At 40.6% G+C, this 18,556-nt stretch overlaps 1 long non-coding RNA gene across 2 annotated transcripts in view; it reads right to left on the bottom strand.

The window, feature by feature from the left end:
- Positions 1-15,396: 15,396 nt before the first annotated feature.
- LOC149125080 (uncharacterized) overlaps positions 15,397-18,556 on the bottom strand; it is a 36,295-nt gene continuing 33,135 nt past the window's right edge. For both annotated transcript variants that reach the window (XR_016212568.1, XR_016212569.1), the window contains one exon: positions 15,397-15,635. This is a non-coding gene — a long non-coding RNA (uncharacterized LOC149125080). The remainder of the gene's footprint in view (positions 15,636-18,556) is intronic.

The raw sequence follows: 18,556 nt of genomic DNA, 5'->3' as shown, positions 1-18,556 counted from the left end.
CCGCTTTTGCATTTCCCTCTGTAGAGGATAAGATCGGCTGTTTCTTCACAGCCTTACCACCCAGCTTGGTAGGTTAGTAATGTTATCTCAATCTAGATTTGCTTTATATTTAAAGTTGACTGTATTCTTGATATGTTTGGGAGTCATTTTATATCTTCATCATGAATTGTCTGTTCTTGTCTCTTGCCCGTTTTTCAACTAGACTTTTTAGTCTTTTTGCTCAATTATTAGCAGTTTTTATGTATTAAGGATGTTAGCACTTTGTGATACATGTAACAAATATTTTTTCACAACTTTTCATTTGTCTTTTGACTTTTTAATGGTATTTTTCCCCATAAAAAATTTAATGTAGTCAAATTTAGGATCATAAATATGCATATTAAATTAAGGGGTATAATACTGAGATATCCAAGAATAGGAAATATTTTTGCATTGATGTACTTTAGGAGTAACCTATAATTATATAGATTTTGCATATTTCTTGTTCTCATAAGCAATTTACTCACTATTGCTATTGTAAGGGTTTTTTCCCATTATAACTCTTAAAAAGTTCTTTGCATATGTAAAAGCTATTTATTTTATCTGTTAACTTTATATCCTGCTACTTTAAGAAATTTTTTAATGCTTGGTATCAGTGATTATGTAGAACCTTTTTAAGAATATTCATACTATCTGCAACTACTGTAGTTGTGTCTTCTTTTCCAATTTTATGTTTTTCAGATTGTCTTCCTTCCTATAATCACATGGCATTAAATAATATTGGAGTTGTACCCTTACTTGTCATGATCCTGGTCTCTGTAGAAATGTCAATTTTAATATTTAAGTATAGATTTTTTATTATGTTAAGAAAATATCCGCCGGTGCCGTTGCTCACTAGCCTAATCCTCCGCCTTGTGGCGCTGGCACCCCAGGTTCTAGTCCCAGTCGGGGCGCCGGATTCTGTCCCGGTTGCCCCTCTTCCAGGCCAGCTCTCTGCTGTGGCCAGAGAGTGCAGTGGAGGATGGCCCAAGTCCTTGGGCCCTGCACCCCATGGGAGACCAGGAGAAGTACCTGGCTCCTGCCATCAGATCAGCGCGGTGCGCCAGCCACAGCGCGCCGGCCGCGGCGGCCATTGGTGGGTGAACCAACGGCAAAGGAAGACCTTTCTTTCTGTCTCTCTCTCACTGTCCACTCTGCCTGTCAAAAAAGAAAAGAAAAAAGAAAATATCCATCATTCTTGTTTCTCACAAACTTTATCAGAATGGAACTTTGTCTAAGGCTTTTCCAACATTTACCTAAACATTCACATTGCTTTTCCCTATTGAGATCTACAGCACAGTGAATTATGTTAACAGATTTTCCAACATTAAATTATTTTTGCATTCTTGATATTAACCATACTTGATAATGGCTTGTTATTTCATTCATTATGTAATGGAGTCTTTTTGTTAATATTTTCTTCAGGATTTTAGGTTGATATTTATGAGTGATATAGAACTACTATTTTTATCAATCTTAGATATCAATATTTACTCACTCCATTTAAAGAATTTGGATGGTTTTCCTCATTTTCTTTATTTTCTATCTTCTGCAATAATGTTTGTACAATTGGATTCATCTGATCATTAAGGTTTTGCTACATTTCCCCTGTGAAAACCTGGTATTTTCTTGTGTATTAGTTCTTTGATAATGTTCTCAATTTCTACAAAGAATATAAGTCAACTAAAACTTTATATTTCTGGCAGCATCAATTTTGGCAAATTTAACTTTACGTTTATTTGCAGATATGTGCAAATTATTCATTTGACATATATAAATTTCTTCTATTTAAAGAGTTACTGCCCTCTTGTCATTTTTTTATTTTGTAACTCTCTATTTTTTCTTAATTATCTAGTAATCAGTTTTTGTATTTTAATGGTATTTTCCAAGGAATCATAATTTTTATTTACTAGCTTTACTGATATTTCTGTTTTATACTTCATTAACTTCTCCTTAGAATTTACTGCAGATTTCCATGTGCTTTATTTTTGTCTGCTTTTTAGTTTTACTTCTGACTTCTTTAATTAAGACTCAATTTGTTTGTTTTCAGTTCTTTTACTTTCATTGATATGGTTGTTTGAGACTGTTACTATTTCTCACTGAATAGTATTTTAAACATATTTTTGCAGATGTGGATGTGTAGAATTTCTTATTATTTTGCAAGAACTCTATAATTCAGTTTGTAGTCCCCTTTCACCTAAAGGCAACCTGAACTCCATGCTGATTACGAGACACATATTGAAAACAATGGAAATTTAAAAAATGTATAGCTTATGTCAGTATACATTTATTGACAATATTGGTCTAAACACTGTCATTTTGTGTTGTAAATACTGTAAAATTTGTGTAATATTTACTATTTTACTATTTTTCTTCCAATGTGTGGCAATAAATTGTTCCTCAATTTATTTTGGTATTTAGGAAGATTCCAGTTTTTGTGCTGATCTGGAGCCAGGAGACTGGAGCCTCTTCCAGGTCTCCCAAGCGGGTGCAGGGGCCCAAGTACTTGGGCCATCTTCCACTGCTTTCCTATGCCATAGCAGAAAGATGGATCAGAAGTGGAGCAGCCAGGACTTGAACCAGTACCCATATGGGATGCCAGCACTGCAGGAGGTGGCTTTACCCACTACGCCACATCGCCATCCCCTACATCCAAGGATTTTTAATTTGTCTTCAGAGTCTACTAATTTTACTATAGTAAGGGGGCCAGCACTGTGGCTCACTTGTTTGATCCTCTGCCTGCCGCGCCGGGTTCTGGTCCCAGTTACTCCTCTTCCAGTCCAGCTCTCTGCTGTGGCCCAGGAAGGCAGTGGAGGATGGCCCAAAGTGCTTGTGCCCCTGCACCCACATGCAAGCACCTGGCTCCTGGCTTCATATCGCTGGTCGTAGTGACCATTTGGGGAGTGAACCAGCGGAAGGAAGACCTTTCTCTCTGTCTCTCTCTCTCTCACTGTCTATAACTATAGCTGTCAAATAAAAAAATCAATTAATTAATTAATTAAAAACTATAGTTAGAGCCAAGTAATTTTACTAAAATTTTTATTTAAAAAATTTCCCAGGTACACACTGCAAATACTAGCTGACAGAATAAAAAAGGGAGAGAACGATCCAACATGGGAAGCGAGATACACAGCACACCCATAGAATGGCAGATGTCCTAAACAGCACTCTGGCCTCAGAATCAGCCCTTAAGTCATGCGAATCTGGCTGAAAAGCCCATGAGAGTATTTCAGGCATGGAAAGCCAAAACACTCTGGGAAAAAAAAAAAAAAAAAAAAACCCTAAATGAAAGATCTCCGCAAGTGAAATCCCAGTGAAAAGAACAGGTCATCAAAGAAGGAGGGAAGGAGGTACCTTTCTCTGAAGGGAGGAGAGAACTTCCACTCTGACTACGACCTTGTCTAAATATGATCAGAGTTGGTGAACTCAAAAGGCTTCCATAGCCTTGGCAACTCATGACAAGAGCCTAGGGTGATTACTGATGCCATAAACAAGAGTGTCAATTTGTTAAGTCAACAACAGGAGTCACTGTGTACTTACTCCCCATGTAGGATCTCTGTCCTTAATGTGCCGTACATTGTGATTTAATACTCAAACAGTATTTTTCACTTTGTGTTTCTATGTGGGTGCAAACTGTTGAAATCTTTACTTAATATATGCTAAAATGATCTTCTGTATATAAAGAGAATTGAAAATGAATCTTGATGTGAATGAAAGGGGGGAGGGAGAGGGAAAGGGGAGGGTTGCGGGTGGGAGGGAAGTTATGGGTGGGGGGAAGCCATTATAATCCATAAGCTGTACTTTGGAAATTTATATTCATTAAATAAAAGTTTAAAAATAAAGAAATAAAAATTTTCCCAGGTGCATCATGTACCATCTCAAGTTTCCTTGAATTATAGTTTTAAATATTAGTTTTGTTACATTGCCATATTTAATTTTAGTTTTTCAGTGACACCAATTATACTTAATTTGTATTTTCATTATCTTTTTAATTTTTTCACCCTCTTTCTTTTCATATTATTTTCTCTTAATTACTTTATTCTTTTTCTCATGCCTCGTATTTAATTACTGTTTAATCCTATTTTCCACTGAGCACCTTGATATTTCATCTTTATTTCTAAAACTGTTTTTTCCTCTTTCAAATTCTTTCCCAATTTCAAATAGTCCTCATGACATTTATAACACTTTTCACCTTTTCTGGTTTTTTTTTTTTTTTGAAATTTTTGTGTTGTAATTTGACCTTTTCATAGCTCCAAATACTTGCTTGCTGATTAAATTCATTGTGAAGCATGATTCTACTTACTTACATAGTCTTTGGTGGAAATTTTCATCAATTGAAATATCTTATTTTCATTTTCTATTTTCTTTTTATAGTGCCTTCCTGTGGAGTTAGTCTGAATTTCCTCTAGCAGACATTAGGGTTTCTCTAGTTCAAGATCACCATTTTCTGTCAGTACAGTAAAATGCAGTTTCTTTAATGGGTACTGTTAGTAGTCAGTCGGAGGAAGGGAGGAGTAGATGTGTCTCTTCTTCTTTCCATTCTGTATGATTCTTGCTTCCCTTATTTTTCCTTCCCAGTTATTTCTTCATTGGAAAACAATTCTTCTCTATTTACGTCCTTTCCCCAGAAGCAATTCTGCAGTGCTGCTACCTTCAGTTTCACTCACACTCAAGTCCCTCTTTTGTGTCAGGTGCCGTGAAGTAAGTCCCAGACTGTGGTTCAGTAACGTAGCCCTCAGTGACGGACTTCTGTGCTGATGGTGCATTGTCTTGCTACATCCTGTCTATTGCTGTCGTCCACATCAAGTATCCACAGACTAGCAGTAGCAGTGGAGCTACAATGGCCACTCAGAATTAATGTTCGTTTCTCTATTTTATAGATAATTTGGAGCTAATGATAGTCACTGACTCCTTGTAATGCTATAGGCCTGGGTCTTGTTTGGCTCCATTGTGTTGGTTTTTGATTTTATGGTTCGGGGGAAGGTTGGTGGAAAGGTTTAGGATTTGAGTGGTCATTTTCCTAGAGCCACCCATTAACTCTCCATTATCATTAACTCTTAAACTATTCTCTCGGCCTCATTCTCTCTTCTGTCCTTCGGGAACTCATATGTGTATTGCACTCTCACATTCTGCCTTCCATGTCTCTTAATTTGTTTCTTTGTGTTTATGTTTTTTCTTTTATATTTTTCGCTTTTCTCTGTAACTGTTATATAATATTCTCATACAACTCTTGTAATTCACCCCTTTTCCCTTCAGCTATGGCTAGTGTAATGGTAACTCTCCTATAGAGGTTTTTTTCTAAATCATTTATTGATGATTTCTGGTTTTATGAGATAATAACATGTTCTTCAAAGGATGCATGGGAGTAGTAATAGTCTTAAAAAACTACAGGGGCTGGCACTGTGGCACAGAGGGTTAACGCTCTGGCCTGAAGCTCTGGCATCCCATATGGGCACCAGTTCTAGTCCCGGCTGCTCCAATTCCCATCCAGCTCTCTGCTGTGGCCTGGGAAAGCAGTAGAAGATGGCCCAAGTCCTTGGGCCCCTGCACCTGCATGGAAGACCCGGAAGAAGCTCCTGGCTCCTGGCTTCGGATCGGTGCAACTCCAGCCTTTGTGGCCAATTGGGGAATGAACCAGTGGATGGAAGACCTCTTTCTCTCTCTCTCTCTCACTCTGCCTCTCCTCTCTCTGTGTAACTCTGACTTTCAATTAAATAAATAAATCTTTAAAAATATACAATTAAAAAAATGAAAAAAATAAAATAAGAGACTACAGAGCTCGATAGTTCCTGGTACCTGGTAATTACTTGTTTTAGCACATTTGGGCTGCTATAATAAAATACCCTAAACTAGGTGGCTTATAAACAACACAAATTTATTTCTCATAGGCAGGAAGTACAATATTAAGGCACCAGAAGATCTGGTGAAGGCCTGTTTTGTGGTTCATAGATAGCACCTTCTCACTGTGTCCTCAATAATGCAAGGGTTGAGGCAGTGTTCTAGGCCTTCTTTCATAAACAAACTACTATTACGCATGCGGGCTCTGCCCTCATGATCTGGTCATCCCTCCCCCCAAAGGCCTCATCTCCTAACACCATCACATAGTTGATTAAGTTTCAACATATGGATTTGGACAGAGCAGAAACGCTCAAAATAGGGAGGTATCCATTGAGTGTTGGCTATTATTATATACCTAGCTCTGATTCCCAAATGGCCTTCAACCTAGACCTCACTTGCTCGGCACATCTCAAAACCCCAGAGCACAGCCATTGTGACCTACATCTGCTTTCCATAACTCCATCATCCAATTTAATTTCAGCTCCCACAACTCCCTAACTTTCTGAATGTCTCCTGGGTTTCATTTTTCTTTAAAGATTTATTTTATTGATTTGAAGGACAGAGTTACAAAGAGACATAAAGGCAGAGGCACACAGAGAAAGAGAGGTCTTCCATCTGCTGGTTCACTCTCCAAATGGCCACAGTGGCCTGAGTTGGGCCAAGCCAAAGTCAGAAGCCAGGAGCTTCATCTGGATCTCCCACATGGGTTCAGGGGCCCAAGGGCTTGGGCCATCTTCTATTGCTCTCCCAGGTGCATTAGCAGGGAGCTGGATTGGAAATGGAGCAGCCGGGACTCAAACTGGCAGCCATATGGGATGCTGGCACTGTAGGCCAGGGCTTTAGCTTGCTGCACCACAGCACTGGCCCCTTGGGTTCTATTTTTGTTAACGTCTCCAAAAATTCCTTTAGTATATATCATAAGGTTGGTAATAATAAACTCTAAAACATTTATATCCATTTTCCTAGCTTCCATTCAAAAGTCAAAATAACTGTATTTTCCATTAATGTCTGAAAATAAAATTTCCTGCAGCAGCCCTCACAACTTAGCTTGACAGCTGCCCAGTGGGATTCATACCTGTCCAGACTCTTAAAATGTGCATGTCCCCTGTCTTTCCTATCCATTTTCAATAATCACTTTGCAACATCATTGAATCATCTGAACTCCAAAGAAAAAAAATGAAACACTTGATAGCTAACTGTTTGTGAAGAAGGGGACCAGCAGGGCACTACACCTACATGGGTACAGTGCCAGCTTAAATACTTTGTATAACTGTTTTACTGTATAGTTTTTACCAACTATACAAAAAGGACTGTTTTAAAAAGGAATATTTCATATTCAGATTCCCTTTACAGCATATATTTTATTATTTCTGAAACCTGAAAACAAATCATTTGAGACAACAATAGATAAAACAAAATTGGGAACAAATAGAAGACCGCCAGAGAGAGTAGGAAGATGAGACACCAATTTCAACATATTATCATGCAAGGATCAAAGAGAAATTTCTCCCACCTACTGTTGGTTCACAACCTCTGCTGTCACAACTCTTCTTTGAAGACAACTGGTCAGTCAGCCAGGTTTCCTGATAAAAGAGGATCCTGCTCTGAATAATGTGGAGGAGAAAAGGAAGAGTGAGTACTGGCCATGACACTACGCAAGGGCTGAGGGAAAGGAAGAAGCTGATGACCACAGCGCCATAGGATCCACGGGAGCTATAAGAATTTGGCTATCTCACAGGGAAATGCAGAACACTATGAAAATCATTAAAAATATACTCGGGTTTCTTCATGAAACCTATTGAAAGGGCTAAGTTCTGTGTCAAAACTTACATAAAGTTGGAAAGGATCCCATAAACACTAGGGAAATTTCTTCATCTGGGTTATGGTAGGGCTTGAGTCTCTTAAAAGGTTATAGTAAAAACAGTATCTCAACATAATAAAAATTTTAACTCGTGCAGTGGGAGGAAATAAATATTTTATGCAAGGAAAGAAGAAATATCTAGAGAAACAAAATGAGAAAAACATTTTTGTGATTATTGTTTTTAACCTGGGTCTCTTTTTATAGTTTCCCCATTGGCTTTAGGTGGGGACATCAGCTCTAAAACTCTCTTGATAGATACAGAAAGCGTTGGTCCCATCTCCCAGGGCCACCTGATATCAGTAGGGATAGAATTAATCCTTGCTAATCAGCCCAGCGTCACATTGCCTGAAGCAGTACAGGTGGCCAAACCTAGAAGAAATGTAGAAATCACACATCTCTTCTCTCTGTGTGTTCCTGCCCAGTCATCTATCCTCCTGGCTAGAAACTGTGCCTTCCAAGCAGCAACATACCATGATTTCACTGGCCATTCTTATTCATTAATACCAGCTGCTTAGCAGTGCCTGAAGGTATCAGAAGAAATGTGTGTAGATGTTTTTACCATATGGTTTGTTAAAAGCTGGATGAAGCCCTTTCATGTAAAGCTGGGGTTGGCCAGGCACGATGTGCTCAAGTCAAACCCCAGCACCATAAATGAGGATCAAGGCTTCCTCTGAGGGAAAAGTGCTTTTCTCTTTGTCATCCTTGACTTATGACCTTCTTTGTACCTGGGTACTAAGAATATCTATAAATATCTCGGGCAGCATCTCCACTGTGAATTTCTAAACTGCATCCCAAAAATGACTCTTTATTTTGAAACGGATGGTGAAAAATATGATAGCTCTTGATAAGAATGAAATCTCTGATAAAGTTGTTTCAAATTAAGAGTTTTCTGCATTCTTTGAGACTCATGTTCAGCAGTAAGGATCTACCAAAAATAGGTCTCCATTACATGGAATATATGGACTTTCCCAGTAAATATTAAGAACCTTGATGAATTTATTTCAGTAAATAGTAATATTCTGGTGAGGCACTGCAGTAGGGGTTGAAGACATAATGGTGAACAAGTCAAATACGGTTCCCACCTGCACAGAACTTGGGCTTTAGGGGGAAACAGATGCATAATAAACTGAATTACACTGAGTGTGATGACAAGTGAAAGGGGTGTAGGTAACAGGCCGACCTAACCTAGTCTGAGGAGCCAAAGAAGATGCTCTCCTGGAGGCCTGATGATGGAACCAAACGCACCAGTCAGCTGGAAGGGTGGGAAAAGAGGGAACATGCGGCTCTGACTCCAGAGAGGATGTGAGTTGAAGTCACTTGGAATTGCTTGGTACAGCCAGAGGTGAGTGAGTGGCTGGGGGACAATGAGTCCCAGAGTGAGCACAGCCCTGACCATGGTAAGTGACTTTATGCTAAGGTAGCAGGGAAAAAGAGAAGCAGGAAGAGACTTGCTTAGGTGCACTCTGGTAGTAGAGAGAACGTGCATTCAAGGGGAAAGGGGGGATGGGTTGTTGGCACTCTGCACTAGATATGGCCTTGAGGCTGGAGAGACTCAGCAATCCCCCAGGGGTGGGAATGACATTTCCACTCCCAGGCACTGGCTTCTCAGTTCTGCCAATCACCTCTGACCTCAAAGTCATTGGACCCATCGCTCCTCCCATTCTCTCTCTGTTAACAAAGGCATGCCAGGTACCAGAAGCCCAGGCTACTGTTAAGAAAGAGGGCAGAGCACCAGCTACAGCCACCACAGCAAATGGAATTAAAGCAGACAGATGCAAGGCCTGAGGGAACAGAGTGTGTGACTCATTGTGGGATCAGAAAGGAGGTGAGATGACAGTGGGGGGAAAGGAAAGGAAACTATGGAACACAGAATCAGTGGGGCACCAGTCACCCCTTAACCTAGCCCCCAGTGATGAGAAGAGCTCCTTTGATCAGTGAGCGCCAATAAGCCTTACACAGCCAGATCGCCTTCTGCAAGATAGATCTGAAAGCCTTGTTGAATTTGATTACCTAAAAAACACTCTGCGATGAAGATCTAAGAAACAAAGAACGGAAAACCAAATCAAAGCAATATGAAAAGTCCTCTGGGAGGCCGTTTGACAGTGGAGCAGCTGGCCATGGGAGCAATCCCAAGATGAAACCTAAGGCTTTGCATTCGATGGGAGTGTTAACCTTCCACGTGACGTGCAGGCCTAGACCCAGGCCATTGCACGGTGTCCCATGAACATTACTGATTAACGCCAAATGGCAAGACAAAATTATTAACAGCAGTCTTGGAATGCAATCAGCCTCCAAGGACAGAAGCAATGTTCACCTGCATATAATTCTCCGGACAAGACAGGTGGAAGCTGGCTGACAACAGGATAGTCATACAGACGTTTGAAAGTCAAAGAAGGTTGGTGTTCAACAAAAGAAATGTTTTGAATGTGTAATGCAACATAAATCAGTAAAGCAACTTGAAAAATCCAGGGATACACCAAACTTATGCACTGCGTATGTAGGTGGCTGCATTTTGTTAACATGGCAGGATTCATTATTTTTTAAGAAAAGATCAAACTGGTATTGAATGCAACCAGACAAAATCATTTAATAAAAAAAAAAAAGCCACCAAATGAAACTACATTAACCAAACTAAAAATTAAAGCAATCTTTACATATTCAGAGATAAAACAGTAACTACATGAATACAGTAGTTCTGTATTCATTCATTCATTCCCAAATGACTGGTGCTCTCAGTCATTTGGGAATCATGAAAATTACCTCAATCGTGGTATTTGCTCATCTCAGAGGATGAGTCCTAAGTTAGAATAATCATTACATTCATCCTTGTACTGAAGTTGCTGGTTCAGTTTAGACATCATTAAACCCTTTTTTGCTTTTGTCATTTCTTGACCACAAGACAGGCAATTAAAATCATTTCATTGGTCATACTGGAAAGCAGGGACATTTGCCTTCACATTTTCAACTGGTTGTACTTAGGTAAATGTGTTACCTCTGCAGAGGAGCTATGGAAAACCGAAAAACAGGCCACCTCCTTCCCAAATAGGGATAGCGTCTAGGCCACCTCTTCTGACATTTGGGCAGACTCTGGGATTGTGCACATCAATAGGTCACAAAAGGAGTAGCACTGGACCAATCTCCATGCCCGAAAAAATGGCAGACCCTACTTCCTGTGTCTTCAAACTCCCACTCTGGGGAAAGCCAAGCCACTATCTAAGAAATTTCAGCTTCTTCCCAGCCATTCTACTCCTGGGAATTTACCCAAAGGAAATGAAACCAGCATATGAAGGAGTTATCCATTACCCCCATGTTTATAGCAGCTCAACTCACAATAGCTAAGATGTGGAATCAACCCATATGTCCATCAATTGATGACTGGATACAGAAATTGTGGTAGATACACATGATAGAACACTACTCAGTCATTAAAAAGAATGAAATCCTGTCTTTTGTAATAACATGGATTCAACTAGAGAGCATTTTGTTTAATGAAATAAGCCAGTCCCAAAAAAGTGAAATATATGTTTTCCCTAATTTGTGGTAACTGATATCCACAGTACAAAAAAAAATTGTTTATGATAACAGTTCACATTTTGAGATATGATTATTGTTTATAGCCTTTGTCTACACTCCTGAGTAACAGTGGTTTTTCTACTTACTACATGTTGAATTTTCTATTTAGTGGAGGGTTAAACTTGTGATTTATAAAATAAATTGAAAGTATGTCATTGTAAAAATTGAATGGAGAGAGAGGTTGGGAATGAGGAAGGGTAGGATGGGAAGTATTATGCTCTTAAAACTGGGTATCAGAAATACAGAAATTTGTTCCCTTTATATAAATTTTAAAAAGTAAGAAAAAAAAAGAAATTAATTTCAGCTTCCTAAGATTGCAATGCTATAAGAAAACTAACACAAGTCTAGTGGAGAGGCTTCATGGAGAGAGAAGCCCAGGCCGCCCGGTTTTGCAGTTGAAACTGTCCAGGTACTTCCATGGCATGGAGAAATCATCTTGGACATCAGATCAGTGGAGCCATTCTGGGACGCCAGCCCCATGTGACTGCAAGCACACAAGCGACCCGGGTGAGGAGTCCCTCGGTGAGTACAGTCAACAGGCAGGAACACAAGAAACAGTAAGCCATTGTTTTGAGCTACCAAGTTTGCAGTGGTTGGTTATGGTATGGACAACAGAAACAGTAGCATTTTACCCGAATTTCAGTCCACTTTTCAAGGATTAAATTCTAAACATCTAAGCTGTGAAATGCCCCTAGCCATGGATAGCTATCTGAATTGGAACTAATTAAATGTAATGATATTTAAGATTCCATTTTTAGTCACATTAGCCACATTTCCAAGGCCCACCCACCTGCCTCGGGTCGTCACGGTACCAGGCAGAGGAGACCTTGGAACACTTCCGTTATTACAGACGCTCCCTCCTGACCACGTGATCACAGATCAACCCAGAGCTCCGTTCCAGCTTCTCCATGGAAGGATGAAGCCAAAAGACAACATTTGGACCATTTGTTCTGTCCGCTTAAGGATAAAATAAATTTAAAGCACAGTTGGTAGACCTATATCTAACTAAACTGATAAAAGAAATGAAAAGCAACACTCAAAGTTGGTAAAACTTGTTCAGGCGGAGTTTCTCAAAGCCTGAGTCTTAATGAGAAAGCGTTGTTGTTAATTATGTTCCTCCAGCAGGAACTGGTCTCATTTTCTCACTGAATAGGGGAAAGATTCTGAGAGGAACAAATCACCTCAAGCGTAGCCTTGCAAAGCCAAGGCGAGCTCGCTGCTGTAATGGGACAGGACGCGATGCAGAATTCATGAAGGCTTATGCCTGACAGAGAATCGTTAAGATAAATCAACTGGAAAAGAACAAGGATCCGGTACCTTGGCCTGGATCCATAAAAAAAAGTTGCTTTTCATTACGAGATTCCCTTTGTTCCTTGTGGAAAATTCTGAATCTACACGGATGTATGTGTATACATCTACGTGGGTGAGCCAGACAAAGAATAGGCGGCCATGGGAACCAGTAAGGCACATGCACATACATGGTACATGGGATGCCTTTCCAAAGACAACGTACTTAAGATGTCATCTTCTCTAATGTCTTTGGGGCAATGTGACAGTTTTTTTTTGTTTTGTTTTGTTTTGTTTTTTTAAGAAAAGATCAAGCTGTGTCATTTCAAAAGTGATGAGTTCCCAATGGCATTTAAGATGTGAATAAAATATAAACCGCCCTTGAGGTGAAGATCCACGACATGGGAGAATATTAGATAGGGGGCACGTGTGGGCCCACAAAGAATTCCTGCCCGTTCCTCTGCCCCGTATTCTTTTTGTCTTCACAAATGCTCCTTACCCTCCCACACCCATTGGCTTCAACCACCACAGACTGCTCTGAGGACTGCATACTTCCTCTCTATTTTCAAATAAGCTACATCTAAATACTTCAGAAATAATATCTCCAGGGCACCTCTGGGACATGCTTGGAAAGAAGCTGGAGGCCAGGGCTCTGGAGGACACACGCGAATGAGCTGCAGGAATTGAAATGCTTCAAAGCGAAAGGCAGAAGACTATGAAGAAACTACCCAAAACTATGCTTGGATTTCTGCAGCGGAGCCCAGTGGAAGGGCTGAGTTTTGTATCACAGCTTACATAAAGCTGAAAAGGACCCCGTGAATATGGGAAAATTCCTCCATCTGGGTTGTGGTAAGAATTTGATTCTCTTAAAATGTTACAGTAAAAATTGTGTCTCCACATAATGAAAATTTTAACATATGTAGTGGGAGGAAATGAATGTCTTATGCAAGGAGAGAAGGAAAATCTCAAGAAATACCACGAAATGTCATCGTTGTTGTTGTTTAACCGAGGTCTCTTTTGGGCAAGAAGGCTACCAACACTAAAACCAGGGAGGCATATTTTTCAGAATAAACACCTACAAAGGCAATAACCACCCACATTTTCTGGTAAGCCACTTTTGATTGTCTGAAGTAATAATGGATTTGTTCCTCAGGGTGTGCAATGGTCAAAAGGACATGATGGGAACCCAAATGCCTGTCCCAAGAGCTTCAGAAACAGGGTGCTGTGTGCAATCTGCCACAAAAAACAGCTAGGCAGGCATATTTCCGTCTTGCGAATCTAATCTCTAAGACCCTCTCCTTCTCTCTTCCCAAGCAGAGGGCTATTCCTGCAATGACTGAGGCGGGCCACACAACAGTGTGCTTGTGCTCCAGTTATCCTAGGAAATGAGTTGAATAAATTGGTCTTTCTTATCTGGAGAAATGACTTTCTTTTTCAAATAAAGAATGGATTTTTCCAGCCTCAATAATAATCTTTTCTTTATTAAAACTAAACATATAATACAATGAAATGGTCTTAAGTGTAGGCAGTAACGGTCATTTTGTGCTGCTAGTTGAACACCTAAATACCACACTCACATACTCAAATCTTTCTCTTGTTTTGCTTCTCTTGTCACATTGCAATTAGAAGATGTATACATGATAGCCAAAAATAGTGCCCTGCAACTTTAAAAACTAATTTTTAAATACCTTTGAGCTTAAAACAGGCATGGAAAATTTCAACCCAAAGATTAAATTTGGAGAAAGTTACTAGCAGATGAGGACTAGAGTTATAATGGAAACCACATTGCAGACACTATTATATATGAGTCATTACTAAAAACGTTGCTTTATATTTATAATAAGCTATATGTACTATATGCTACAAATTTATTAAGGTCAGATCTAAGCATTCTCTTGAAAATATCCACCGATGTTTGCAAAGCAAATTGCCCTTCATAAAAGAGATTATCGTTTCCCACAGAAAATAATCAATACAAGTTTGTTGCATTGAATTAAACAGGAATCTTCTTATTTCAGATTTTGGTATAAATCTGCTGGAGCTAGAATTAAGATTATCTTTTCTGGAGTCGGCATTGTGGTGCAGCAGTTCAAGCCACCACCTGCGATGCCAGCATCCCATGTGGGTGCCAGTTTGAGTCCTGACTGCTCCATTTCTGATCCTGCTCCCTGCTGGATGTGAAACGCAGTGAAAGATAGCTCAAGTATTTAGACCTCTGCACCCACGTGGGAGACCTGGATGTAGTTCTAGACTCCTGGCTTCTTCTTGGCCCAGCACAAGAAGTGAGTGAGTGAGTGAGTGAATGATGGAAGATCAATGGTTCTCTCTGTCTCTGTAACTGCCTCTAAAGTGAATAAATAAATCTTTGAAAAACAAGATTGTTGGGCCTGGCACTGTGGCATAGCAGGTAAAGCAGCTGCCTATGATGCCAGAATCCCTTATATACAATGGTTCATGCCTTGGCTGTTCCACAGCTAATCCAGCTCCCTGCTAATGGCCTGGGAAAACAGTGGAAGATGGCCCAAGTGTTTGGGCCCCTGCCTTCCATGTGGGAGATCCAGATGAAGCTTCTGCCTCCAGACTTCAGCCTGGCTCAGGCCACCGCAGCCAACTAGAGAGTGAGCCAGCAGGTGGAGCATCTCTCCCTCTCTCTCTGTAACTACTTCAAATAAATAAACCTTTTATTTTTTTTTTTTTTCAAAAAACAAGATTGCCTCTTCTAAATGCAAAGAAAAGCTCTGATTTCCTTAAATAGTACCAATAAGATGTTAGAGATGAATACAGGCATATTTAATTTGAAGCTTTTTTAATTTAATAAATTGTGTACAAATATGCGTTGCTGTGACTTTAACCAAAACAAATTATCCACCCATATTCAGAGAGCGTGTCCCTCCAGTTTGTGTGTCTTGAGCCTTTTCTCATCTTCAACAAGGACAGGGCCGAGGCGGGGCACCCTGTAGAGACTTGGTAGTGGAGACTGGTCATCAACTGTTTCTCATTCAGTTGGCATAACTTCTTCCCAAATGACTAAGAATCATTTTCTGCTGACGCAGAGGCTCTGTTAATATAAACCCAACACAGGAAAGAATCACAAAGCACTACAGCAAGGAAGAGCCCTGAACACAGGGATCTTTGTCCAGGTGTTCACTGCTAGGTCATCAGCTGTACCAGTGACTAACATGGCATTGATGCTCCATAAAGACTTATCAGATTCCTCCATGAATGATTATATCATCGTCTCACAAGGAGCAAGGTCCTCTTGTGCTATCTGGGGTGAAATGAATGATGACCTTGGGATTTACGTTTGGTCCTTCAGTAACTAGTGAGGAAACCACAATAGCACCAGCTCAAGAGGGGGCCACACGACAGAACCATGTTTCAAGAAGAACGGGGAGCAAGGCTGGCAGCAATGTCTTCTTGCCAAACACTGCCAGGAACCCCTCTACAGCATTTGGGGCTATTGACTTATTGCAACAAGAGAGAATATTCATCATGGAGAACCAGCACAGTTTTATTAGAAGGACCTGCAGGGCTGGGGCTTGTGTCAAGTGATTTTGAGGAGAGTGTAAGGAACTGGGACTTGGGTCAGGACTGGATGCTGCCTAGGAATGGGCATGATTTTATGTTTGAGCTTCTTCCAGGTCTCCCACATGGGTGCAGAGGCCCAAGCACTTAAGCCATCTTCCACTGCTTTCCCAGGCACATTAGCAGGTAGATGGATCAGAAGAGGAGCAGCCAGAACACAAACCGGTGCCCACATGGGATGCTGGTGCCGCAGGCAGAGGCTTTGCCTACTATGCCACAGCACTGGCCCCTGTTTGAGATTCTTAATGATTCTTCTCTAGGAAGTGAGAAGAAAAGGAAGCTATATTGTATGACAAAAAAAGGGGCAGTCTCTCCTAACAAGTAGGAGAAGGGAATGTTTGCTCTTGTTGAGATTTGGAAAAGGTTCTTAGCCCTAGAAAATGATCCCCAAGCTGTCCTGTTTCTCTCTTGCTCCACCACCGTCCCAGAAACGCCTTGTCTGGTGCTCCTCCTCAGAAAGTGGCTGTTTGACTAAGGACCAGGCCAGCTCCTTGCTACCCGAGGGCCCTGCCCAGAGGAAGCCAGCTCCCAGCTATCAGAGCTGGTTTTCATTCTCAGGACATACAATTTCTGCAAGTATTTAAGAGTTAAAGATGAACCTAATGTTAAATGAAGAATGTTTCATCCTCTTCCCTTTACAAACACATTCATAAGAGCAAGACTGCATGAAGCTATGGTTTTTATGTGATTGAAAGTTGGCAAAATATTTTCAAAGATTGAAGTTAATTATTATTCTGAATGTCAGATGTTCTATTTTTAATTAAAAATCATATATATCTTTTCAAAAACAATGGTTTTCTTCTAATATATTCAAAATCATTAGAGAAATCAAGAGAAAAATAACATTATTATTGAATATTCAAATATTAGAAAAAATCAATGCTATGCTAAGAAAGTTTAAACCTAATTTAGTATTTTTACTTGAAAGTTTTTTTGTTAAGATTTATTTATGTATCTGAAAGGCAGAGTTACAGAGAAAGGGAGAGACAGAGACAGACAGAGAGAGAGAGAGAAAGATCTGGCTCACTCCCCAAATGGCCACAGTGTCCAGGGCTGTGCAAGGCTGAAGCCAAGAACTTGAAATTCCATGCAGGTCTCCCACATGGATGGCAGGGGCCCAAGAACTTGGGCCACCTTCCACTGCTTTCCCAGGAATATTAGCAGGGAGCTGGTTTAGAAGTAGAGCAGCCAGGACTTGAACTGCTGGCCATATGGGATGCTGGCATCACATATGGTGGCCCAAATGGCTATACTACAATGCCGGCCCCTGAATATATCTATAAAAGTCAAACTGTTGGGGCCAGTGCTGTGGCACAGTGAGTTAAGCTACTATCTACAATGCCAACATCCCATATAGGTGCCAGTTTGAGTCCTGGCTGCTCCACTTTTGACCTAGATCCCTACTAATGTGCCTGGGAAATCAGCAAAGGATGGCCCAAGTCCTTGGACCCCTGCACCTATTTGGGAGACCCAGATGAAGCTCCTGGCCCTTGGCTTCAGCCTGGCCCAGTCCTGGCTTTGGGACCATTTGGAGAGTGAACCAGCATATAGAAGATTCTCTTTCTCCCTCTCTCTCTCTCTCTCTCTCTCTCTATATATATATATATAATCTATTTATATGTATCTCTGGCCCTCTCTCTATATATAATTCATATAAATAAATAAAGCTTAAAAAGCAAACTATGTGCAATTCTGGCATTTAGTGTTCATCTAGTTGCCAATATAAGGAATTGCTATCAGGGCAAGCATTTGACTTAGTGATCAATATGCCACTTGGAGGGGATGCAGTGCCATGGCTCACTTGGTTAATCCTCCACCTGCGGTGCCAGTATCCCATATAGGTGCCGGGTTTTAGTCCCGGTTGCTGCTCTTCCAGTCCAGCTCTCTGCTGTGGCCCAGGAGGCCAGTGGAGGATGGCCCAAGTGCTTGGGCACCTGTACCCACATGGGAGACCAGGAAGAAGCACCTAGCTCCTGGCTTCGGATCGGTGCAACACTGGCCATGGTGGCCATTTGGGGAATGAAGCAATGGAAGGGAGACCTTTCTCTCTGTCTCTCTCTCTCTCTCTCTCTCTCTCTCTGTCTATAACTCTGTCAAATAAATTTTAAAAATAAACAAAAAATAAAACAAGTTTCTTTAAAAAAATAAAAGTCACTTGGGACACTTGTGTTACCAGAGACAGCTGAATCAGAGGTTTCTGTATTCAAACAGGAAGGAATTTCAGATGTGAGACATACAGCAGTGATAAGCTAGGTAGCAAGGTTAAATAATTGGGATGCATCTGACATGTACAATTCGGCACATGCTCAATCAGACTTGCCCCAGATGGTAGAGTTAGAAATAGCCCAGGGGATTCCAATTCAATCCCATCAAGGTGGCATGTACCAATGCCAT

The sequence above is a fragment of the Oryctolagus cuniculus genome, chromosome 8, assembly GCF_051225735.1.
Source record: "Oryctolagus cuniculus isolate XC-2025 breed Fujian yellow rabbit chromosome 8, ASM5122573v1, whole genome shotgun sequence".
Taxonomy (NCBI): Eukaryota; Metazoa; Chordata; class Mammalia; order Lagomorpha; family Leporidae; genus Oryctolagus; species Oryctolagus cuniculus.
Note: the sequence above shows the minus strand (reverse complement) of the source record. Positions and strands in the feature narration are given on the sequence as shown.